Source organism: Microcaecilia unicolor, chromosome 4, assembly GCF_901765095.1.
Source record: "Microcaecilia unicolor chromosome 4, aMicUni1.1, whole genome shotgun sequence".
NCBI lineage: Eukaryota > Metazoa > Chordata > Amphibia > Gymnophiona > Siphonopidae > Microcaecilia > Microcaecilia unicolor.
Genome location: NC_044034.1, coordinates 129,906,109 through 129,931,827, shown reverse-complemented (window position 1 = coordinate 129,931,827; position 25,719 = coordinate 129,906,109). Strand labels below are relative to the sequence as shown.

General features: G+C 43.4%; 1 long non-coding RNA gene across 1 annotated transcript; it reads left to right on the top strand.

Moving 5' to 3' along the window:
- The first annotated feature begins 9,696 nt into the window (after positions 1–9,696).
- On the top strand, positions 9,697–22,406 carry LOC115468704. Its single transcript, XR_003941908.1, has 4 exons — positions 9,697–11,638; positions 14,779–14,842; positions 16,373–16,441; positions 21,371–22,406. It is a non-coding gene; the product is annotated as an uncharacterized LOC115468704 (long non-coding RNA).
- The last annotated feature ends 3,313 nt before the right edge of the window (positions 22,407–25,719 follow it).

The following is a 25,719-nucleotide window of genomic DNA, read 5'->3' as shown; positions in this document are numbered from 1 at the left end:
ACCGGGCGCCTTCAGCATCCACTTCTGCAGGAGGACGTTTTTCCCGGGCCCGGCAGGCTGCACCCTACGCCTACAGCAAGCGTAGGTACACCCAGCCGACCTGAAGGCCTCCTCAGGCACAGCGTCAACAGCGTGCGCCTAAGCAGCCCCCTGCACCTCCACAGCAAAAGCCGGGGACGGGCTTTTGACTGGATCCATGGGAACATAGCCGCCATCAAAGTGTCCGTACCGGACGACCTGCCAGTCGGAGGGAGGTTGAAAGTTTTTCACCAAAGGTGGCCTCTGATAACCTCCGACCAGTGTGTTCTCCAAATAGTGCGGTGCGGATACACCCTGAATTTGGCCTCCACTCCACCAAATTGCCCACCGGGAGCCCAATCCTTCAGCTCCCAGCACAAGCAGGTACTTGCAGAGGAACTCTCCGCCCTTCTCAGCACCAATGCGGTCGAGCCCGTGCCTCCCGGGCAGGAAGGGCAGGGATTCTATTCCAGGTACTTCCTTGTGGAAAAGAAAACAGGGGGGATGCGCCCCATCCTAGACCTGAGAGGCCTGAACAAATACCTGGTCAAAGAGAAGTTCAGGATGCTTTCCTTGGTCACCCTTCTACCCATGATTCAGAAAGACGATTGGCTATGTTCCCTGGATTTAAAGGACGCTTACACTCACATCCCGTTACTGCCAGCTCACAGACAGTATCTCCGATTCCGTCTGGGAACACTGCATTTTCAGTATTGTGTGCTGCCCTTTGGGCTCGCCTCTGCACCACGGGTGTTCACGAAGTGTCTCGTGGTGGTTGCGGCGTATCTACGCAAGCTGGGAGTGCACGTGTTCCCGTATCTCGACGATTGGCTGGTGAAGAGCACCTCAGAGGCAGGAACTCTTCGGTCCATGCGGTGCACTATCCACCTTCTGGAGCTGCTGGGGTTTGTGATAAATTACCCGAAGTCCCATCTCCAGCCAGTCCAATCTCTGGAATTCATAGGAGCGCTGCTGAATTCTCAGACGGCTCAGGCCTTTCTTCCCGAAGCGAGGGTGCACAACCTTCTGTCCCTCGCTTCCCAGACCAGAGCGTCTCAGCAGGTCACAGCTCGGCAGATGTTGAGACTCCTGGGTCATATGGCCTCTACAGTTCATGTGACTCCCATGGCTCTTCTTCACATGAGATCTGCTCAATGGACCCTAGCTTCCCAGTGGTGCCAAGCCACCGGGAATCTAGAAGATGTCATCTGCCTGTCCGTCAGTTGCCGCAATTCGCTGCACTGGTGGACACTTCGGACCAATTTGACTCTGGGACGTCCATTCCAAATTCCGCAGCCCACGAAGGTGCTGACGACGGATGCATCTCGCCTGGGATGGGGAGCTCATGTCGATGGGCTCCACACCCAGGGCCTGTGGTCTCTCCAGGAACAAGATCTTCAGATCAACCTCCTGGAGCTCCGCGCGGTCTGGAATGCACTGAAGGCCTTCAGAGATCGACTGTCCTACCAAATCATCCAAATTCGGACAGACAATGAGGTTGCTATGTATTATATCAACAAGCAGGGGGGCACCGGATCTCGCCCCCTGTGTCAGGAAGCCATCGGGATGTGGCGTTGGGCTTGCCAGTTTGGCATGCTTCTCCAGGCCACATACCTGGCAGGCGTAAACAGCAGTCTGGCCGACAGACTGAGCAGAGTCATGCAACCGCACGAGTGGTCGCTCCATTCCAGAGTGGTACGCAAGATCTTCCGAGAGTGGGGCACTCCCTCGGTGGACCTTTTCGCCTCTCAGACCAACCACAAGCTGCCTCTGTTCTGTTCCAGACTACAGGCACACGACAGACTGGCGTCGGATGCCTTTCTCCTCCATTGGGGGACCGGCCTCCTGTATGCTTATCCTCCCATACCTTTGGTGGGGAAGACCTTGCTGAAGCTCAAGCAAGACCACGGCACCATGATTCTGATAGCGCATTTTTGGCCCCGTCAGATTTGGTTCCCTCTACTTCTGGAGTTGTCCTCCGAAGAACCGTGGAGATTGGAGTGTTTTCCGACTCTCATTTCGCAGAACGACGGAGCGCTTCTGCACCCCAACCTTCAGTCTCTGGCTCTCACGGCCTGGATGTTGAGGGCGTAGACTTTGCTTCGTTGGGTCTGTCTGAGGGTGTCTCCCGTGTCTTGCTGGCCTCTAGAAAGGATTTCATTAAAAAGTTATTTTTTCAAGTGGAGGAGGTTTGTCGCCTGGTTGTGAGAGCAAGGCCCTAGAACCTCGTTCTTGTCCTGCACAGAACCTGCTTGAATACCTTCTGCACTTATCAGAGTCTGGTCTCAAGACGAACTCAGTAAGGAATTACCTTAGTGCGATTAGTGCGTACCATCATCGTGTAGAGGGTAAAGCCATCTCTGGAGAGCCTTTAGTCGTTCGATTCATGAGAGGCTTGCTTTTGTCAAGGCCCCCTGTCAAGCCTCCTGCAGTGTCATGGGATCTCAACGTCGTCCTCACCCAGCTGATGAAACCTCCTTTTGAGCCACTGCATTCCTGCCATCTGAAGTACTTGACCTGGAAGGTCATTTTCTTGGTGGCAGTTACTTCAGCTCGTAGAGTCAGTGAACTGCAAGCCCTGGTAGCTCATGCTCCTTATACCAAATTTCATCATAACAGAGTAGTACTACGCACTCACCCTAAGTTCCTGCCAAAGGTGGTGTCGGAGTTCCATCTTAACCAGTCAATTGTCTTGCCAACATTCTTTCCCAGACCACATACCCGCCCTGCTGAATGTCAGTTGCACACATTGGACTGCAAGCGAGCGTTGGCCTTCTATCTGGAGCGGGCACAGCCCCACAGACAGTCCGCTCAATTGTTTATTTCTTTTGACTCCAATAGGAAAGGGGTCGCTGTCGGGAAACGCACCATCTCCAATTGGCTAGCAGATTGCATTTCCTTCACTTACGCCCAGGCTGGGCTGGCTCTTGAGGGTCATGTCACGTCTCATAGTGTTAGAGCCATGGCAGCGTCAGTAGCCCACTTGAAGTCAGCCACTATTGAAGAGATTTGCAAGGCTGCGACATGGTCATCTGTCCACACATTCACATTACATTACTGCCTCCAGCAGGATACCCGACGCGACAGTCGGTTCGGGCAGTCGGTGCTGCAGAATCTGTTTGGGGTTTGAATCCAACTCCACCCTCCAGGACCCGATTTTGTTCTGTTCAGGCTGCACTCTCAGTTAGTTGTTCTTCGTAGGTCAATTTCTGTTATGCCCTCGCCGTTGCGAGGTTAAATTGACCTGGGTTCTTGTTTTGAGTGAGCCTGAGAGCTAGGGATACCCCAGTCGTGAGAACAAGCAGCCTGCTTATCCTCGGAGAAAGCGAATGATACATACCTGTAGCAGGTGTTCTCCGAGGACAGCAGGCTGATTGTTCTCACCTACCCTCCCTCCTCCCCTTTGGAGTTGCGTTTTACTTATTCCTTTGCTTGTCATTCAACTGAGCGGGAACGGTCGCGCACGGGCGGGAAGACGGCCGCGCATGCGCGGTGGGCGTGCCCTGTGTGCGGGACCGCCCGCGAAGTTTTGTTCCGGTTGGTGGGGGCTGCCGTGGACGTCAACCCAGTCGTGAGAACAATCAGCCTGCTGTCCTCGGAGAACACCTGCTACAGGTATGTATCATTCGCTGTATAACCAGAAGATAAATAGGGGTTTCACTCGTTTCCAGACATGGCAAAGCACAAGTGGTTAATCCCAGTTCCCAAAACCAGGCATTTGGGTTAAAGAAAGCTATTTTATCAAGGACTTGATAAGCTGGGCGAATATGGAGTTTTAAGGGAAAGCCCTGCACCCCTCCAGGTATTGAATGACTTGGTCACTCTTGACCTTGCACACCTGTGGTAAAGTTTGACAGGATGTGAGGGTTCTCTGAGCCCCCGACAGGCCAACTGGATCACTTTCCAGTCTACTCCACAGTACATTGTGTAAGAGATCGACTAGTGCCCTCAGCCGTACATGACAGTCCGATCCCAGCAGGAACGGCTATTGGAAGTTTCACACAGCGTAACAGTCATACATTAATTCTTTGTTCCCCAATCACATGGGAGTACTGATAATCCCCAGGACATGCTTAACTCCCAAGCCAGGCACAAGAAGGGCCTGGGGTGGATGCTTTGTAAGCCGAACAAGCCCTTGCTCTTTGAGTTGACAAGTGAAGGTGGTATCAACAAGAGATACATCACTCAGTACATGCTACCCAGCTATTACCTGCCAGGAATTCCCTAGTATCACATCCATGTGTAAAGTATCTCCATTCCTCAATATCTCACTCAGGATACATGGGTGATTACCAAGGGTGCAGGTTGTTTCTGAATGACTCAGACCTCTGACTTTCCTGGCTACTACTATGTCCATTTCCAGACTCTTTCAGCCTCACCAAGATACTATCTGGAATCAACATCACAACAGATATTGCCTCTTTTGGCATCCTCACCACATTCCCCTGGTCAGACAGATTAGTGTCAGATTCTGGTTTGAGTTCCAGAAGACAGGGGTCAGCTGACCTTTGGAAGTCAATACGGACGAATTCCTTCATCCGTTCAATCTGACAAGACCCACTAGCTCCTTTTAACATGTTTTACTTGTCCTTACGAAATAGCCCTCATTATCTCCTGAATATAATCCAGGACAGGTCGGAACTTTCTTAAAAGTTCATTGCCCAATAACAATTCGCTTCTGGAATACTTGGTCACAATGATTAGGTGCTTGATTTTCATCTTACCCAACTGAAGAGTGACCCATACCTGACCCATGACATCTGTGGATTGATTACTATAAGCCACCAGAGAGGCATCACAGGGAGACAAACGTAGGCCATGGGGACTCCCTAAAGAGGCCTTCAAGGAGGTCTACGGTCATCAATGTGACTTCCAACGCTTTATCGATCAACCCCCTTATACCAAAAGGTCCCCTGCAGTGACAAAGAAAGGGTATACCTTTGGACGAAGGGCACCTAAGAAGTACTGGGTGACTAGATAAGGAGCCTTTATCCATGGTGGCCAATCTGGGGGTTAAATTTTTACCCCCGTTGTCAAGTGAATATACGTGGGCATCAGATCAGTTTCATGACCAGGCACATCAGGAGTTAGTGGTTCACATGTTTTACTTGTCACTGGCTCTGTAGTTCCATAGAAGAACCAGCCTTTACGCCTGGGGGAGCAGAGCCAGAAACTTCTTGCTTTGTTTTCCTAGGAAACTTCTTCCACGTCCCCATGAAAAGTGGCTTCGGTCTCGAGTCCTTCTGTTCCAGAAGGTGTAGAAGGAGGGATTCAAGGCAACCCATCTTCTCCAGGTATTCCGTGTCTGGTTTACCTATTTAGGAGTTGGCTGTGTGGAGGATTCCTGAGAGAACCCTCTTTATCTACCACTCTTAGATTACTTTCCCACCCATCTTGATTGTTCTGTCTTATTAGCAGTTGGCCTGGCAGGAAACGTCTTCCTATTTTGTGGAGGGACAGGGGACTCATCTGCCTCCAGTGTGCTGGACTGAGCTAACTCTGGACTGGCGATGTTTGTTCTTCCGTTGGTCCATTTTTCTCCTATCCTGTTGTACCCCTGGACTTTGTCCCAGACAACTTCTCGGTACGGTTCACCAAGATGGAGAGAGGCTCATATCCTTGTCTACCAAATAGGTTTTCAGATCAGGTATCAATTATCTCAGAAGCAGAGCCTTGAATTCTGCATCCTCCATCTCCTGGGGATTAGGCTCAAAGTAATAATATGCCTATCTAAGCTCAGACACATAGTTTTTGGATGACAGTACTTTTTTACATTTCTTCTTATAGGCCACACTACGAGTCTTGAAGGGTTCTTTATATGGCCCATAAAGTTTAACCAAGGCCTGTTCGAATGCTGCCAAAAATTCATCTTCTCGTAAGGTGACACCATTTGGGTTTTTTTTTAAACTTTTGTGTCACCTTCGTTGTTTGTGCTTCTTTAAAAAAAAAAAAAAAGAAAAAAGGTTTGGACAGGTTCCTGGAGGAAAAGTCCATAGTCTGTTATTGAGATAGACATAGGGACGCCACTGCTTGCCCTGGAATAGGTTTCTGCCAAGTACTTGTGACTTGGCTTGGCCACTACTAGAAGCATGATGCTGGACTAGATGGACCATTGATCTGACCCAGTATGGCTATTTTTATGTTCTTATGTAACATTAAAAAATGCTTCTCCAATAATAATGCACAATATTGCTGAAGGGTTGGAAGGAAAGGCTTACCTTTTTGCAGGTGACATGAAGATAGCCAATAGAGTGGATACCCTAGAGGGAGTAGAATCAATGAGAAGGGATTTCCAAAAGTTAGAAGAATGGTCTAGAGTTTGGCAGTTAAAATTTAATATTAATACAATCCAGAAACCAGACATTGCCATTACTTAAAAAAAAAATATATATATATATTTTCTAAATGGTGCTCAGTAACCGGGTTGCCACTCGAACTGACTGGCAGTTCTGAATTTATGTCATACCCCATCAGCCATCATAGCACTAAAGCCTCCTACCTCCCTTATATCTATTGAATAAAGTGATTCTGACTAAACTACCACATCTTAATCTACTACATCAACTGTACTCAATTAGATCACTTATCTTCTATAGAGATGGCTGTGAGTGCTATGATGTTCGGCGGCAGCTTTTTTCACGAACCACACAGGGCTGCCGCCGAACGTCACAGCACCCACAGCCATCTCTATAGAAGATAAGTGATCTAATTGAGTACAGTTGATGTAGTAGATTAAGATGTGGTAGTTTAGTCAGAATCACTTTATTCAATAGATATAAGGGAGGTAGGAGGTTTTGGTGCTATGATGGCTGATGGGGTATGACATAAATTCAGAACTGCCAGTCAGTTCGAGTGGCAACCCAGTTACTGAGCACCATTTAGTATATATAAAAAATTTTTTTTTAAAGTAATGACAGTTTCTGGTTTCTGAATTGTATTAATACTAATGTATTGAGAAACTAAAAAGTGTGTATACCCCAGAGGATTTGATAAAGTTAAAATTTAATGCCAAGAAGTGCAGAAACCCAAAACAGAGTTACTGGATAGGAGGGGAGAGATTAGTAAGCTCGACTCAGGAGAGAGACCTTGGGGTGTTGGTGTCAGAGGATATGAAGGTGAAGAAACAATGTGACAAGGCTATGGCTGTTGCCAGAAGGATGTTAGGCTGCATAGAGAGGGGTATAACCAGCAGAAGAAAAGAGGTGTTGATGCTCCTCTACAAGTCGTTGAGGCCCCACTTGGAGTATTATGTTCAGTTTTGGAGGCTGTATCTTGCTAAAGATGTAAAACGACTGGAAGTGATACAAAGAAAAGCTACAAAAATGGTATGGGATTTGCTTTGCAAACTGTACGAGGAGAGACTTGCCGACCTGAACATGTGTACCTTGGAGGAAAGGAGAAACGGGTGACATGATACAGACATTCAAATATTTGAAAGGTATTAATCCATAAACAAACCTTTTCCGGAGACAGGAAGGCGGTAGAACTAGAGGACTCAGGAGTAATGTCAGGAAGTATTTTTTTTCATGGAAAGAGTGGTAGCTACGCGGAATGCCCTCCCGCGGGAGGAGGTGGAGATGAAAACCTTAACAGAATTCAAACATACGTGGGATAAACACAAAGAAATCCTATTTAGAAGGAATGGATCTACGGAATCTTAGCAGACATTGGGTGTCAACTCTGATAATTGGGAATCAAAATCAGAGCTATGCCCTGATCGTAACTGAATAGATATGGATGGGCTGGAGTGTAAATTTAAGGGGCTTCGGGGTTAGCTTCAGAAATTTTAGTACAAGAAGAGTGCTGGGTAGGCTTCTACAGTCTGTGCCCTAAGAATGGCAAGGACAAATCAAACTCAGGTGTACGTATAAAATATCAATACCATGTAAAATGAGTTTATCTTGTTGGGCAGACTGGATGGACCGTTCAGGTCTTTATCTGCCGTCATTTACTATTTTACTATGTCATTTACTATGACATGGTGGCTAAGACTTGTCAGGCATCTGAAAACGTACAAGCATATTGATATTCACGTACCTTGCTACTCCTAAGGCAACTATGACTGCGTGAACCTGGTCCAGGTGATCCTTTATGGAGATCGCCCCTCCCCTGATGATGGGCGTTACCATTTTCCTCAGTTGCATAATCCTCTTTATATGGTTCATGGACTTGACCTCCCGGGGCAGTGACCAAGATCCAGGAGTGTTGGAAGGGCCTTCCTGACCTGGAGTACGAGTATGGAACCGTGACCTTCTCTGGCCTGTGATATTTTTCGGCTCTCGCTTAGGAGTGCTGATATGCCGGCTGCAGTCCGGAGTGACCCCTTGGTAACTCCTCTTCAGTTACCTCACCGTCAGACTTGTCCTCTAATTCTGGGATAGGACCATCCTCTGGGGCCAGGGGACGGCTTTCTGGAATAGTGACTTCCCCTTCTGGGTGTTGCGGATGTGCACACCGACAATGAGCATGGCCTATTCGATCGTCTTAAGAGCCTGATCTGCCTGTTCATCACGTCTTATCAGCTCTTCAGCGTCTAACTGCAGTATAGCAATCTGACCCTGAGTAGTCACGTACTGGGCGCTTACCCTATCAAGTTGTTTTTGAATATAGTCCAGGCATCCTATCAGAACATTGGCTTGATTTACTTGAGGATATGCAGCAACATCCTTCACTTCTTTTACTCTTTTGAGTTCATTCCGTAGCAAACCAAGTTCCATTGACACAACGCTCAAAGTACACACTTTAGTGCAATCCTCTCTCAAAAGACTCTCCTTATCTTTTTGTAAGGCAAGATTTTGCTCCTATTGTGCCTTACATATTGGTATCATTTCATCGTTCCTCAGGATAACATGATTTTGCTCCAGAGCGGACACCCTACTTTGAATGCTGAACAGACAATGCTTCTGTGCCTCATCATGGTCTTTGAGGTCCTCTACTTTACTATCGAGGGGCTCATTAAGTGTTCGTAACTGCTCCTTAAGTGTTCGTAATTGCTCGTTTACAACATCATCATTCCCTGCTTGGTGAGTTTCCTTGAACATAGCATTTTCCCCTTCCAAGGTTGAATCCGCAAACACAACTGGCAGGCTTTTTGTTCAAATCTCTATACCCCCCTAAGTGTTAGTTTTTGGTCCTCCTCTGGACCCTTTTATATAAGCTGGATAAATCCACACTGTGTCTTGAGAGTCATCTTGTCTTTTAACAGGCTCTCTTTTTCGTGCTCCTGTCTCTGGTCTTTCTCCTATAACCTATCAATCTCTTGCTGAAGTGTCATTATCCTCTGGAGCTTGAAACCATAATCCTTCTCGAGATCAGAGTGCTCCTTCTGAAGAGAACTGTTCTGGGATTCAAACGTCCGCTCAGGCTCCATCAAATCTTCCTTTTGTTTCTTACATTTCTTATGTTCCTCTTTCAGGGCATTGGCTAGCCTTTGAAGGGAAGCATACTGTGTTTCCATAACTACTTCAGCCTTTACCAATTCAATATTTTCATTTCTCAGATCCTTATAGTCCTGCTGGAGGGAACAGTACTGTAACTCCAGGACCATCTTGTCTTTGGCAAGGGAAATAATTTTCTCCTTCAACCTCCAACTCCTTTTGACTTTCCTTGACAGTACCCCAAGCACACCAGAAGAGTCTCATCCTCCCCCCCCCCCCCCCCCCCCCCCGCACTGTGGGGTTGGCATATGCAGTCTCCAGCTTGCTCTGCATCTTTCCTATACATATATTTGATAATTGCCATTTTCAATGCGTACTCCTACTGCTCCCCTTCAGCACAGAGGGCTTCACAATTCCTGCTCACCCCTTCTAACTCAGCGTGGGTGGAATCCCGTTCACTTTCCATTTCCATGATGAACATTGTTCTCCTTACACAATTCATCAGCTAACTTGTCGGCAGCTACTATATGAGCAACACACATTTAGAATGGCACCCAGAGAGGCACACCTCCTTCCCTCCATCACTTCGGCATACGTTGTACTGAGGAAGTCATATGTACCCGCAACACATTAGAGTCAGGGATAGTGTTTTCCACCTCGGCTATAGCTGGTTCACATGCCTCAATACCATCAACCTGGCCAGTCATTTGGACCTTAGTTCGAGCTTTCACTTCCTCAGGCTTCAGGGCCAGCAGGGCTTCACTAGGTTTCTGAGGTGAGGTGAACATAGCAATACCAACAATCTGGCCAGCCATTTGGACCTTAGTTTGAGCTTTTACTTCCTCAGGCTTCAGGGCCAGCAGGGCTTCACTAGGCTTCTGAGGTGAGGTGAACATAGCAATACCAACAACCTAAAGTAGGGGGGACACAATTTTGCCCCACCTCCCACCATTCTTGATCCCCACCGTAACCCCACATACCTGGGCTGCAGAGGGTCCCCAAGCCTCGACAGCAACTTTCTGGCTGAGATATTTGTTGCCTCCCTGCCTGCACTGCTTTCCCGTCCCGGCGCGCATGCTCATTTTTAGTGAAATTGAGCATGCACGAAGCTCACGCATGCTCAATTTCACTAAAAACCCACCAGCCAAACCAGTAGACCTTGAGGGGGGGACCCGAAACCAAATTTGGGTCCCAGGCCCCCAAGGCCTCCCGTTGCTAGGCCACTGCTTTATATATTTTAAGACAAGTGGGCCAATTAACCTTAAGTAGATTGGCTATACCAGATCTTAAAATATTTAGGACTATTACATACATACAAAGGGGTACACACTTATTCACTTATTCCATGTTTTGTGGTTGTACTTCATTTTGTAAAGATTTTTCAGTTGGTAGTTGTTGGGTAGGATGTATGGCTATATTATTTTAATGTATTTTATTTTCAGGCAGTAAGGTATAAAAAGATGATAATTTTGCAAGGGGATGTAGACTTTCTATAGCAATTGTACTTCGTCATGTTCCTATATAGCCACAAGTAGAAAGTAGGCGGACCTCTTCTGAGTATTTTTTAATTAAAAGTAAACTGTCTCAGATTTTTCTTCTTGGGTTAATGAAGGCAGTAATACAAAGGATAATTGTAATTGTACCAATGTAATGTAATGGAGCCCTGTGGAAAGTTGTTTAAGTTGGGGCTAAAGTAGCTGGGTTGAGTACTTCTTTTTCCACCCAGTAAACACTTAATCTAATACCACTTCCTCATTCTCTGCCTAGAAGAAGAATTTTATGTATTACAGGCTCTAGATATGCTAGGTCTATGAACCACAGGCATGCCCTTCAACCTATTCTCCTACAAAATGATTTACAGTACACTGATGACGTAGGAATAGCGTTGGTAATGCCTAGAGTGTTACCATTTTTTGGTAATGCGGAGAGCGTTACATTTTTTTTTTAGTTGGGGGAGGAGACAAGTGCCTTGTAGCAGGGGCTCAGAAGTAGATGGCAGAGACCTTCTAAGGAGAGCTAAAGTGTGATAAGTAGTTCAAGGAAAGAGAGGGGATTATAATTGGGGGGCAAAGGAAATGACTTCAGGGTGTTCTGATTTACAGGGATGAGAAGAGGATCCATGTATCAGCTGAAACATTGGGAAAAAGAGGTTAACTGGACAGCAAGTTTCACTTAGGAACCAGTGACCTGGCTAAAGATTAGTTCAAAGTTCAAGAAGAGAAATGGGGAAAAGTCATGTACAGGTATATATATATATATATATATATATATATATATATATATATATATATATATATAAAACAAAAATCTATTTAAGGTATAATAGCTTCAAATAGTTGTAACTAAGCATACAAGCAAATTCTAATACAACTATTATTATTTATAAATCTTTATTTCATTATTACATATTATTACAAATTCTTATTATTGTTCATATTTTATAAAAACCCACAACTAACCATTCATTCTTCACTCTTACATACATAACTTACACATCACATTATTCAAGTACTGTAATACACATATATGTTTTTTATGCTTTTTTTGCAAATTTGCCAATTAAGTCCAACAGTGGTAAACCGTACCAGCTGATATGCACTCGATATAATAGTTCACAAATCCAGTGCTTAAATTTCCACAAACTCAATCACTTTAAAGTTGTTCACAACCTTGTATCATTCCAATATCATCAACTTTCCACTGTGAAAAGATGAGTCCACTGTTACTCCACTTAATAAGCAAAATTGTCCACAAAATAATTTACTCCAAAATCGTATATCTTCTAAATTCTTCGTAATTTTCACCCTCTTAATTCAGTCACATACTGGCACATAACTACTTGCACTCTCCCTCGTAGTTGAAAGTTTGAAGACTTCATCGGTTAAATATAACGCTGCATTTTCTTTTCTTTTTCACCAAGACCCTACACGTACATGTTTCGCTCCTCAGAGCGTCTTCAGGGGTCACAATCTAAATGAACAACAGTATATAGTTCATACAAGGGCTCAAAAAGCGAATCACAACCAGAAACTTTTTTAAGCCCTTGTCTCAGTTTCTTGATTTTCACCTTCGTCCATGTATGGGAAAAATTAAATCTTATGTTAAAGATTCGGGTCATCTATTACAGTTATTGCACCAAATAAAAATACCTAATGATGTCCAGATCCATTTAGTAACGTTAGATGTAATATCTTTATATACTAATATATACTAATATCCCACAAGGGGAAGCAATGCAAATGATTGAAGACCTACTGTTACTCATTGGCAATTAAAGGGTCATAATATCCAAGATTTGCGGTTTGTAGTACTTGGTCAAGTTAAACCTAAGAATGGGGGTAATATTCCTTTAATGCTGTTACGTAGGGAGCAGCGTTTAATTTTCAGGTGGGACACGGTTACGCCCCACGGTCTTAATAAGGAAATAGAATGGTTGAGCCTCTAATTGGTGATGGATAAATACTGAATCCTGATACAGGTTTATACGCATGTGTGGGCGTCTTGAGTGACGATCCAACGAATGACTGGTCTCGAGTGCCCAACAGTCTGCGATAGCCGGTAAGCATGGTTTTTTTTTGTTTTAGAAATATGGAGAATGTATAACAGAGAACGAACTATATACTGTTGTTCATTTAGATTGTGACCCCTGAAGACGCTCTGAGGAGCGAAACATGTACGTGTAGGGTCTTGGTGAAAAAGAAAAGAAAATGCAGCGTTATATTTAACCGATGAAGTCTTCAAACTTTTAACTACGAGGGAGAGTGCAAGTAGTTATGTGCCAGTATGTGACTGAATTAAGAGGGTGAAAATTACGAAGAATTTAGAAGATATACGATTTTGGAGTAAATTATTTTGTGGACAATTTTGCTTATTAAGTGGAGTAACAGTGGACTCATCTTTTCACAATGGAAAGTTGATGATATCGGAATGATACAAGGTTGTGAACAACTTTAAAGTGATTGAGTTTGTGGAAATTTAAGCACTGGATTTGTGAACTATTATATCGAGTGCATATCAGCTGGTACGGTTTACCACTGTTGGACTTAATTGGCAAATTTGCAAAACAAGCATAAAAAACATATATGTGTATTACAGTACTTGAATAATGTGATGTGTAAGTTATGTATGTAAGAGTGAAGAATGAATGGTTAGTTGTGGGTTTTTATAAAATATGAACAATAAGAATTTGTAATAATATGTAATAATGAAATAAAGATTTGTGAACTATTATATCGAGTGCATATCAGCTGGTACGGTTTACCACTGTTGGACTTAATTGGCAAATTTGCAAAAAAAGCATAAAAAACATATATGTGTATTACAGTACTTGAATAATGTGATGTGTAAGTTATGTATGTAAGAGTGAAGAATGAATGGTTAGTTGTGGGTTTTTATAAAATATGAACAATAAGAATTTGTAATAATATGTAATAATGAAATAAAGATTTATAAATAATAATAGTTGTATTAGAATTTGCTTATATATATATATATATATATATATATATATATATATATATATATATATATATATGTATGTGTGTGTGTGTGTGTTTCAAGATTATTTGACATGGATTTCTTTTTAATCAAGCCTTTGGAACCTAAAATGATGAGAAATATTTCTGTATCTTTCTGCCACATTTTCTTGGTCTCGGACTACATTTCTTGGTACTTGAGGATTTTTCCCTCTCTCCACACGATTCACTGAGTAATTGCTTGGGACCAACATTTCTATAATGAATGCTGCTCTGGTGCTTTTCTCTATTACCTTGTTTTTCCCTTTGGCTTTTGGCAAGTCTCAAAACCAATAAACAGTGCTCTTTTGCTTATGTATTCTTTTTATGCATTTTTTTTTCTTCTTTTCAAGTCCATTTCTTGGGCTAAGGCTAACACTGTATTGCGTGCTTGTCCTTTTATTAACTCCTGTCACATTCCAGTTATTTGGGGTAATTGGCCATTTCATATACAGTCTGTTCATAGTTTTTTGAAGTATTTAACTCCGGTTCCCCTTGCGACGAGCCCCGTACATACTCGAGTTTCTCATGTATCCATAGCATTATTGAATAATTGTTCATTGAAGTCCAAGTTGGTATTCATTAAAAATTTTCTGATTTCCACAGGGTGTCAACTCTTACGCCTTCCTTACTGAAACCTAGTTAAAATCTTTAACCAATAGGGATGTGTAAAGGGCAACATTGTTGCTTGCAGTAAAGTAAGGCATGCTAATAGATCTAATGCACATTCCTGCCAATCAATAGCACCTTCTCCTTCTTTACATTGTTATGAATATCTTTGACTTAATCTCTAGTTAGCTCTTCTGGCTGTGTTGGAGGTTTACAAATTAGACAAAAAAATAAATAAAAGTTCCATTCTCTTTCTTTAGGATAACCCACAGTGCATCCTCTTCTCTTTACAAATCCTGTCCTTCTGAAATGGAGTATAATCTGGTAAGGGTGCAAAACATCTGACAGCAACTATATCCAGATGTTCCCATTAGGGCCTCCAAGTCTGTTTGTATCTCCCAGACTATCTTCTCTGTTATGCAGGGTCACTGATAGACAAAGCCAGAACAAGCAATCGTAAGGGCCCCCTACACCCTCCCACACCCTCACACCTCCCCCCACCATGCCCACCACAGCCTCCCACACTCCTCTCGTTCCCCCAGCAGCCTCTCACAGCCTCCCCCACACCCTCAGCCTCCCACACTCCCATCCACACCCTAACTCGTTAGCTGTGTGCACTACTAAGCCTGGCCCCCACATCCCAATTCCTGGCTGCTTCAGTGCTTAATCCTCAGCATCTCGTGTCTGCAGTCTGCAGTGCTCCCACAGTCGACAGTAGTCTCTCTTCCAGTTCTCTCCTGCGCTCGTGCTCCTGCCAAGACCCAGGTTAGCGCATTAATGCAATAACTCCTTTGCCGCAGTAGATCCTTCCTGCTGCATCTCCTCCCGTGATGGAAACAGGAAATATGTAGGAGGAGGCGAAATGAGACATGAAGAAGGACCTGCGGCAACAGAGAAGACTTAGGTTAATTTGCTACCCAGGTCTTGGCTGGCACACATGAGCAGGAGAGGAGACTAATGCTGTCTATGAGGCATATTTTCAAAGCACTTAGCCTTCCAAAGTTCCATAGAAACCTATGGAACTTTGGAAGACTAAGTGCTTTGAAAATATGCCTCTTGCAAGGCATCTTCTCCCTGGCCCACCACCAGAAGCCTTGCTGACGCGGCGGTGGCGCTGGGCCCTCCTTGGAGGCTGGGCCTAGGGAATCTTACCCCCCTCTCAGCAGCCCTGCTGTTATGTATAGGTGAATTTGTATGGGGGGTTTTTTTGGGGGGGCGGGGGTAGTTTTAACCAAGCAAAACACAGGAATCTTGAGTTCTTTTGCCTTGTTTTCACTGAAGTTTCAAGAGAGCCAAAGCAGTGTGTTGAAAGCAGAAAACAGCAAAATAATTATGAAATGCTCACAAATCCATGTCCAGTGAAGGAAGTATTTAAGGTGCTATAACAACTAGTGACCTTGGGGATCTAAGAGGCTAGATGTTCAAGTAACTGTTGTGTTGAGTTTGGTCACTGTTTGGGGTATAGTGGGACTTTGGAGGCAAAAGGAAGGCTGAGTATGAACTAAAATGAGAATCTAGCATACTAAGCTTCCCAAGACAATATGCAGTACAGTAGAAAAGGCTGACAAATTGGTTTGTATAAAGAGTAATATCCCACAAATGGTCATGCTGTATAGCTGGCTGCAGACATATGTACTTGCTAGAGTAACATAGTAGATGACGGCAGATAAAGACCTGTACGGTCCATCCTGTCTGCCCAGTTGGAATGAAGTTGGTAAACTTGATCGGACCAACTGGGCTTTTTTTTCTCTGTATACCTATAATGGTTCCTGGTAGAGGATATCCAGAATAGTGAATGAGTTAAGGAAATGACAGCATCTCTCACAGCTATATTGAATTTTTCTTTGGAAACAGGGCAATTACTCTGGGACTACAGAAGAGTAGATGAATTCCTGCCCCACAAAACTGAAAACATAAAGACTGGTAAGTACACACTCGTTAGTCTAACTTTACTGATGAGTTCAATTTCCACTGCACCTCCTTATGACTCTGGGCAAGTCACTTAACCCTCCTATACGAAACTATCTTTTTTATATATATAAAATTTTCAAGGGACCCTCTGAAGCTGCAATTTTCAAGTGAGCAATCAAATTACTCACTTTTATCATCACTGGTCTCCCCGGACAAGTGAATCCATTTCAAAAGTCCTTGCATATCGATTTATGTGAATTTTTTGTGTCACTTTTCTCATGTGAATTTTTCCTATGCATAATCTTCCTTTATCAGAAGGAGAAAAGATTGGAACTTAACACCAACCAACACCCTGATGCAGGATTTGAAACATTGGCCATGTTGGCAGCTGGTCCAGTGAAGATATAATTGAATAGTGACATGACTCGTCATAAGCTAAGTATTTAAAGTTTGAACTGATTATGCACAGCAAAAATTCACATGGGAAAAGTGGCACAAAAAAATTAATATGAATCGATAGGCAAGGACTTTTGAAATGGATTCATTTATCTGGAGAGACCAATGATAATAAAAGTGGTAGGGAGTAACTTGACCACTTGAAAATTGCCACTTCAGAGGGTCCCCTTAAAAATTTTATATATATAAAAAAGAGATGTTAGAATTTCACATCATGTGCATGATGCTGATTATTTTATAATATGTCCATTCAAGGTTATGAGATGTGGAGAGGAATTTTCAGTATGACATTTAAGTCCAACTTTGGACGTTCAAAACATCCACAAGTGAGTGATATAAGCATTTTCAATGCAGAAAAATGTGTATCTATTTTATTAGAAAATAGCTATTTGCTAGATTATTTTTCATCTGGTAGCACTATAGAAATACTACTAATAATAATGTTTTTGTGCTCTTGTGCGTTTCATTGTGGTCCATTTTTGGAAAAAAAAAAATCAAGTGAAAAACTCACAAAATCAAGCTATTGGGATATAGAAGGAGTCAGCATTCTTAGTAGACTGGCCATACAAACATCCCAGAAGAGCAGTGGGACACCCTATGGAGCACTGCAGTGGACTTCACATAAAAGGTCCCAGGTACACATCTCACCATTGCTCCCTTATATTGTATGGTGAGCCCTCTAAAACATTACTAAACCCAACTGTACACCACTACAATAGCTCTTATGGCTGCAGGTGTCACCTCTATGTGGGTACAGTAGGTTTTGGGAGGCTGACACTTTCCACCACATGTGTAACGGTGGATTATGGGCCTGGGTCCCTTTCTCCACAGTGCTTTCACTGACCACTAGGCTACTCCAGGGGCCTTTTTGCTGTGCATTTGAGGCTGTCATAGAGGCTAGTATGTACTGTTCTTTCTTCGTATTCTATAAAGTATGCCTAAATTTAGGCATATGTTCTAGAATAAGCCTAAATTCCCATGTGGTTTATAGAAAACACCGACGCTCATCCGGTCAATTTAATTTAGTCGCGGGCAGTTATGCCAAGTAAAACTTGGTGAAAATGCTGACGCATAATTTACATGTGGACTAGGTGTATTCTATAACCACACTCATGGATTTAGGAAGCACCCATGACCATGCCCCCTTTTTAACTATGCAACTTAGAATTTAAGCACATCACGTTATAGAATATGCTTAGTTCTTCATATAAATTCTAATTAATTCCAATAATTGGCTTGTTCGCTAGTTAAGTTGTGCACGCAAATCCAGATCACGTCTGGATTTGTGTGCTCAACTTAAGTTGCACTATATAGAATCTGGGGGTAAGCATGCACTATCAGTTAACGTGGGTGCCACACTTCCAGTTAATGCGTGTTATCTGCTGCATTAATAGGTATCACAGACCATGGTGAAAAATGAATGGGGAATGCACCTCAGGTAACATGAAGGTAGTTACTGTTAACGCAGCAGATAATGAAGCACAGTTAATACCATCTGAATAGGTGTAGCTAACTGCATGCAATATCAACAGTGCACTTAAAGATCAAGTCTGTAAATGGTTGCTAACATTTACGCGTGTCCTGTGTGTATAAATGCAGCATTAATTGGCACGTAAATGTGCAAATTCACTAAGTGCTATTTTATAAAGGTGTGCATAACTGCAAGAGGGCATACACGTGGGCTGGTCATAGGTGGGTCTTCATCTAATGCACACAGCTTATAGAGCACTCTAGGTTATGTGCACTGCATGGCGCACTTAGGCATGCTCATGCTTGTGATCGGCCAGCATGAGCGTGCCTAACTTTTGGCACACCAATGCAGGGTTATGATAGTATTTTATAACAACAAAGGTGCATCAAAGTGCTGTTATAAACTTGGTGCTCAGCACTATCTTAAGATGCCAAGTTATACAATTGTCCCTTTAATGGACATTAAAACATTTTTTTATATGTGTTGATTCCATGGGAAAATGCTAGGAATGCCCCAGATAGTTAATATAGCATTTTCTGTAGTTATTACTTGTTAATGTTGGCAAGTAATGTGTGTTAGCTGCAAAATCTTACCACTTGGGGCCTTAATGAGATAGGAAATTGAACAAAATAGTCCAAAACAAAATAAATTTGTCTATATAGAATATCATCAATAACACAAATACAGGTGTGGAAACACTACTTCATACAAAGAAAGTTCCAAAATCAGTGAGCAACAAACACTTATTCAAAAGCAAGAGACAATCCCTCAGCTCACACTAAAGGAAGGAAAAAGCCTCAAAGAGCTCCAAACCCAATGAGTTTATGGAGCTAATTGTGATCACAACATATCTACTCTTCATCATTGGCTAAAAAACCTTCCAATAATGTACAGCTACAAGTCCATTTGCTAAAAATTATGACTTGTGATCTACATATCTGTAGCTTAAGGTTCATTAGCATCATATCTTTTCAAAGTACTGTACTATCAAAAAAGCAACTATACAAAGCTGATAAACTATCAGTTTCATTCATGGTACTGTACTTATCTCCTCAAAGAGTCAACTATTGTAGAGTGCTATCTGCAACTTCTAGAGCCTGTCTCCTTTCTCCCATGACCAACATTGGCCAGCGTTTTGCTTAGCTTCTTCAGGGTCTAAACAACTGGATAGGGCAGCATGAATTCTCTTCCTGCCGGTAGTACAGTACTTTGAAAAGATATGCTGCTAATGAGCTTTATTTAAGCTACAGATATGTAGATCACAAGTTATAATTTTTTGCAAATGGACTTGTACATTATTGGAAGGTTTTTTAGCCAATGATGAAAAGTACATCTGTTGTGGTCACAATTAGCTCTATAAACTCATTGGGTTTTGAGCTTTTTGAGGCTTTTTCCTTCCTATAGTGTGAGCTGAGGGATTGTCTCTTGCTTTTTGATTGAACATCATCAATATTCATTCCTCATAGATTGATAAAAACATCTTAACACTTTAAACCCTGTACAGCTTTGAAACATGTAAAACATGCATAAGGAAAGCATTTTATATGCAACTAGTAATGAAGGCCCATTTCTGGCAGCAATGAAACGGGCGCTAGCAAGGTCCTCCGATGCCCGGCATAGGCCCCGCCCATCCCACGGATGTGCACGTCGGCCCCCCTTCCAAAATCAGCAACCCCCCTCTGCTACCCTCCCCTCCTGTTACCGGGGTCCCAGCCGCAGCGGCAGAACTGAAGGGCAAGGTAGTTCAGAGATTCTGCTGCCTTCCGTTGTGTTCGCTATGAACTCTGTGCCCTGACTGTCTGGTCCCGCCCTCATTTCCTGTTGGGCGGGACCAGAGAGTCAGGGCACAGAGCTCATAGCGAAGACAACGGAAGGCAGCAGAATTTGCGCGCTACCTTGCCTCTCAGTTCTTGCGCCGGGACCCCAGTAAGAGGAAGGGAGGGTAGCAGATGGGGGCTAGCGATTTTGGAGGGGGGCGACCGTGCACGTAGCGGGATGGGCGGGGCCTGTGTCGGGGAGGGGAGGGCCGTTGCGCGGGTGGAGGCATGGCTGAGAGACAGATGGGAGTGGTTTGTCGTTTTTGGAGGGGGGTGACGTGCAGGGGCATCTCTGAGAGTAAGACGGGGGGGTTGGATTTTGGAGGGGGGGCAACGCGTAGGTAGTGTCGATGTTGCTTCGTTTACACTGTATGGGAATGACGGCTGCGTTGGGGAGTGGAAAGAGAGATGACAGAATGGGCTTCCTACCTTCGTGTACTTGTGTTCATTATGACCCGCCCTCAACGTCATAACGTTGTGACGTGAGGGCAGGGCACAGATAGATGGTTACTAAAAGTGGTTACAGAGCTTTGAACTTACGAACCCTGAAGCCACAAAGTGAGCCTTAGAACGTTGAGGTTGCTTTTTATGTGCAGATGGGGCATGGCTGAGGGCGGGTCTATGAGTGAGGGTGATAGCCTAGCCTATGAACAGTACAGGAGTTCAGTGCTTCACTGCCAGGGAGTGAGCTTCAGATCGTTTGAGGGGGGATTTTATTTATATAGATCAGTTTTCAAAAATATTTCATAGACTTAACTTACAAAAAGCAGTTCAAGATTTTTTTTGACCAGCAGAATCAACTGGCTAGTGCTGAATCAGGTTATCCAATGATATATCACAGCAAGAATTCCGACTGATGAATCTGTACAAACGTGTGCTCAAGAATACCAGTTTTCATACCAACAACAGTACTGACCCCCCCACCCACACACACACACAAAATATATATATATATGTCTATCATTTCAAAAATGACATTTTGAATTTAACAGTATCCAAGATGGTCTATTCAAAATGAAGAAACTCAGCTCTGCTCTCCAACTAAATAGCACATTTTAAAAATGAAATACCAATGTGGATAACCAGTCAGATTCTGTTGTTGTTTTTATATATGTTGTTATGACTATTTCAAAACCACCAATGAAAATAAAATTTGAAAAAAGAGTTATTTCTTGTAAAGTCTCTCTTGTTTTTCAGAAATACCCATATCCGAACCATTCTTTCTAGGACATGATTCAGAGAAACTGAAGCAGATCACTTTTAATCTGGAAGACATTGCAGAGCAGATGACAAAGTAGTAGGAATTCTCCAGACCTGAGTTTTAAAGGAACTCAAATATGAAATTGCAGTCCTGCTTCCAGTAGTAGCAGTAGTCTGTAACCTGTCATTAAAATCTGCCACTGTTGCTCTTCAAAAAGGATCTGGGATTCATCCAAAAAACTTTAGACTAGTGAACCTGATGTGTCTACTGGACAAAAACAGTCAATGCAATTGTTAAGAACCAAACTATTAGGCAATAAGGATATGCTTGTCTTTTTTGCCCTGAAATAACAGGAAAAAAAGCCCTTAAATTTTTTTTCCTCTTTTGAAAGCAATGTGCACTGTACCTGATAGTGGGGAAACGTACACCCTTTATGAATAGTTTGTGCTGTTTCCTGATGTTATGCACATGTGCCCGCTACTGGGAAGCATTGCGCACACTCAAACTAGGCAGGAGGCACCTTGTCAATTTCCTTTTTTCTCACACACTACACTCCAGTATAACAACACGTGGCAAGAAAAGAGTGGGTTTATTATGGTCACAGTATTGCACTACTTAGATATGTTGCACACATTTACAAATATCGTGTTATTATTTATTTGTTACAAATGTACCCCGCACTTTCCCACTCATAGCAGGTTCAATGCGGCTTACATAATAAAAGGATTACAAAGCAAAGTGTAGAGAAAAACAGGTAAATCTTAGCAGAGTAATGCAGATGCAGAATAATGGAGGTGTGTGGATAAGTAATATTATTAAGAGCTAGTTTTAGGCTAGATAGAGATAATCAGAGAAAAGGTCGTGGTAAGTATAGGGAAAATTGGAGGAGGTGTAATATGAGTTATAGCTGTTGTTGCAGGATCAGGTGATGAATAGATGGGATAATAGGGTTAGGATGAGGCGTTTGGGTAAGCTTCCTTGAATAGATGGGTTTTCAGAGATTTTCTGAAGGGTAGGTAGTCTTTGATAGAACGGATAGGTCTGGGTAGAGCATTCCAGAGTTGACTACCTTTGAAGGAGAAGTTGGAACCAAACTATTTGTACTTGAGACCTTTGCAGTTTGGATAGTGCAGGTTCAGGTAATTTTGTGAGGATTCTGAAGTGTTTCTGGTGGGTAGGTCGATCAAGTTGGTCATGTAGCTCAGGGAGTCTCCATGGATGATCCTGTGAATCAAAGTGTGGACCTTGAAGTTTATTCGTTCTCTAATAGGGAGCCAGTGAAGTTGTTCACGAAGGGGTGTTGCAAATTTTATTACATACATGAATGCAAATTTACAGTACAAGTCAGTTACATACATGAATGTAGTCCTTATCTATAATCTATCTGGATTATTTCAGGGCAGGGGTCTAGCCTTTTGAGTCGCACAACTCCAACTATTTCCACTTTATTCACAAAGCATATTTTCTGCCCTGCCGATGCCCTACCATCACTTCTTTCATCAGCAGTTGCCATAAAAGCACATCCTCTCAAGCTGTTGGATCAGCAGGCAAATTGGTGATTGCACTCTTGCACCTGCCCTTCTTCCTACTCCTAGTCTCCACCTCTTCACCCGCCTCTTAGCCTTCCCCTCTACCTTCGCTCACCTCCTACTTTCTTCTTTGTTCTAACTTGCTTAGCCCTACCTTTGACCTTCCTAGTCCTCAGCCCCCTCTTTCCTACCTGTTTCCTTACCCTTTGCCTCCCCCCCCATAACCCTTTCCCAGCTGGGCCAGGTCGCTGCCCATTTGTGTTCCCAACTTCCTTTACAAAGAGCATGCACTAATTCTGAGATTGCCTCCAAAATGGGGGGGGGGGGGGGGGACACAAAGTGAAATTTTCCATGAACACCGACAACTAAACAAAATGAAAACTTTTGGTCTGCATACCCTTAATAGACATATAGGTAAATAAGACTTAAGGGACAAGAAGCAGCATGGATTTAGGGACCCTTTTACTAAGGCATGCCGGGAAAAAGGCATTTTATTAATGTGCTAGAAAATGGATGTGCAGCAAAATGAAAACCAGCACATGTCCATTTTCGACCTGAGACCTTATCGCCACCCTTGACTTAGCGGTAAGGTCTCATGTGCTAACTGGGCGGTAAACGTCCAGTGTGTGTCAACTGCCAGTTACCACCTGGTAATCGTCACACGCTAGAAAATAGAAAATATTTTCTATTGTGTGTTTTGGGAGTGTGCCAAAAATGGAATTACCGCTCAGGGCACGCGGTAGAAGGGCGGTAATGCCAATTTGATGCACGTTGGATGTGCATCAGGCGCCTATGCATCTTAGTAAAAGGGCCCCTTAGTGAGATATATTGAAGAAGAACACAAAATGTGTACAAACTACAGCGAATACAATAACGTATGTATTATTTATTTCTGTGTGTGTGTAATAAAACTGAACTTGCTAAATGAACATAAATACAAGAATAGACAGTAATTTAATTAATTAAAAATGTAAGCAAACTAAATAATACTAAGAAATTAGAATCAGAAAAATGCAAATGATACATACCAAAATATATTCTAATCTATCATAAGCACAGAAAAAATCAGACTGCCATTGTACATTTCATACTGCTTGCATTGAATTTCAGCCAAAGAAGCATGATTGTTTAACTTGTAGTTCTCAGTAGATTATTTTATTTTACATCTTTTTTAATTATTATTTATCACTAAGAAAACTACTGTGGCCTGTTTTTCCTTTCACCTTAATTTTTAATTTAAGCTCACCTTTCCAGTGGTAGCTTAAGGCAAGTTAAATTTGAGTCCAGAGAGCATTTCTCTATCCCCAGAGGGCTTATAATATAAGGGGCCCTTTTACTGAAGTTTAGTACGCACTAAATGCTAAGATCCCATTTTATGCAGGGCCGGCGCAACCCGGTAAATGCAGTAAGCATGGCAGGGGTGCACTGACCTTGGGAGGGAGCCACCGGCGGCTCTTAGTTCCAGCCCTCTTTTTGTTCCTGCCGCCCTGCACTTAAATCTTTTATTTTCCCTCAGAGTCAAAGCGACAGCAGTGAAAGAAGCAGGCTCACCTCGAGCCTTCCCTTCCCTCTCAGTGTCCCACCTTCCTCTGATGTAATTTCCTGTTTCTGCAAGGGCGGGACATGAGAGGGAAGGGGATGGCTCAAGGCAAGCCTGCTTCTTTCACTACTGCTGCTTTGACTTTGAGGTAAAATAAAAGATTTAAACGTAGGGTGGCAGAAATAAAAAGGGGAATGTTGCAGGAGAAGAGGGCGGGCAGGTGGGGGGCTGGGGTTGGAACTGGAATTCAGGGGCTGGATGGGGGCAGTTGGGCTGGCGCGAATTGCTGGACATGAATGGGAGGGGAAGATAGGGGGAAAGGAGAATCGCTGGGCAGCGGAAAAAGGAGAATCGCAGGTCATGGGAGGGCAGGCGAGAGAGGAGAATTGCTGGACATGGATGAAGGGGGGGCAGGGGAGAGAGGAGAGTTGCTGGACATGGATGGATGAAGGGGAGGGCAAGAGAAATGCTGGACATGGATGGAGAGAGGGAAGACAGGAAGGAGATGCACATGGAGGGGAAGGGAAAGAGGAGAAATGCTGGACATTGATGGGGGGAGGGAAGATGGAGGAAGGAGATGCACATGGATGGAGGGGAAGGGAGAGAGAAGAAATGCTGGACATGGATGGAGAGGAGGGAAGAGGGGAAGGGAGAGAGGAGAAATGCTGGCCATGGAAGAGAGGGAAGACAGAGGATGGAGATGCACATGGATGGAGGGGAGAGAGGAGAAATGCTGGACATGGAGGGGAAGGAAGAGAGGAAGTGAGATGAACATGGATGGAGGAGAGAGAGGAGGAATGCTGGACATGGATGGGGAGAGGGAACAGAGAGGAAGGAGATGTATACTGATGGAGATGAGGGAAAGGGAAGAGAGAAGAAAAACTGCACATGGATGGAGAGTCAAGTCCGCGAAGGACCCACTTTTTACTTACGGATGTAGAGCAAGAAATGAAAAAGAAAGGAGGGAAGTAAAGAAATAAATGGAAAGGAAGCCCTGGAAATGGAGTTAAGAGAACAGATAGAAAGCAGCAGTATCAGAGACTAGGACCAACATGATCAGAAAAACAAAGTCACCAGAAAAAGATAGAAAAAATCATTTTATTTTCGTTTTAGTGTTTGGAATATGTCCAATTTGAGAATTTACATCTGCTGTCTTATTTTGCAATGTATAGCAATGTGTTTCTTTCTGTTTTTCTGGTATTGTGCTGCATGAGAGTCTAGCTTCTTAGGATTTCAGGTTAATATTTTAAGAATTTGAAGAGGGGGCTATCTCTGT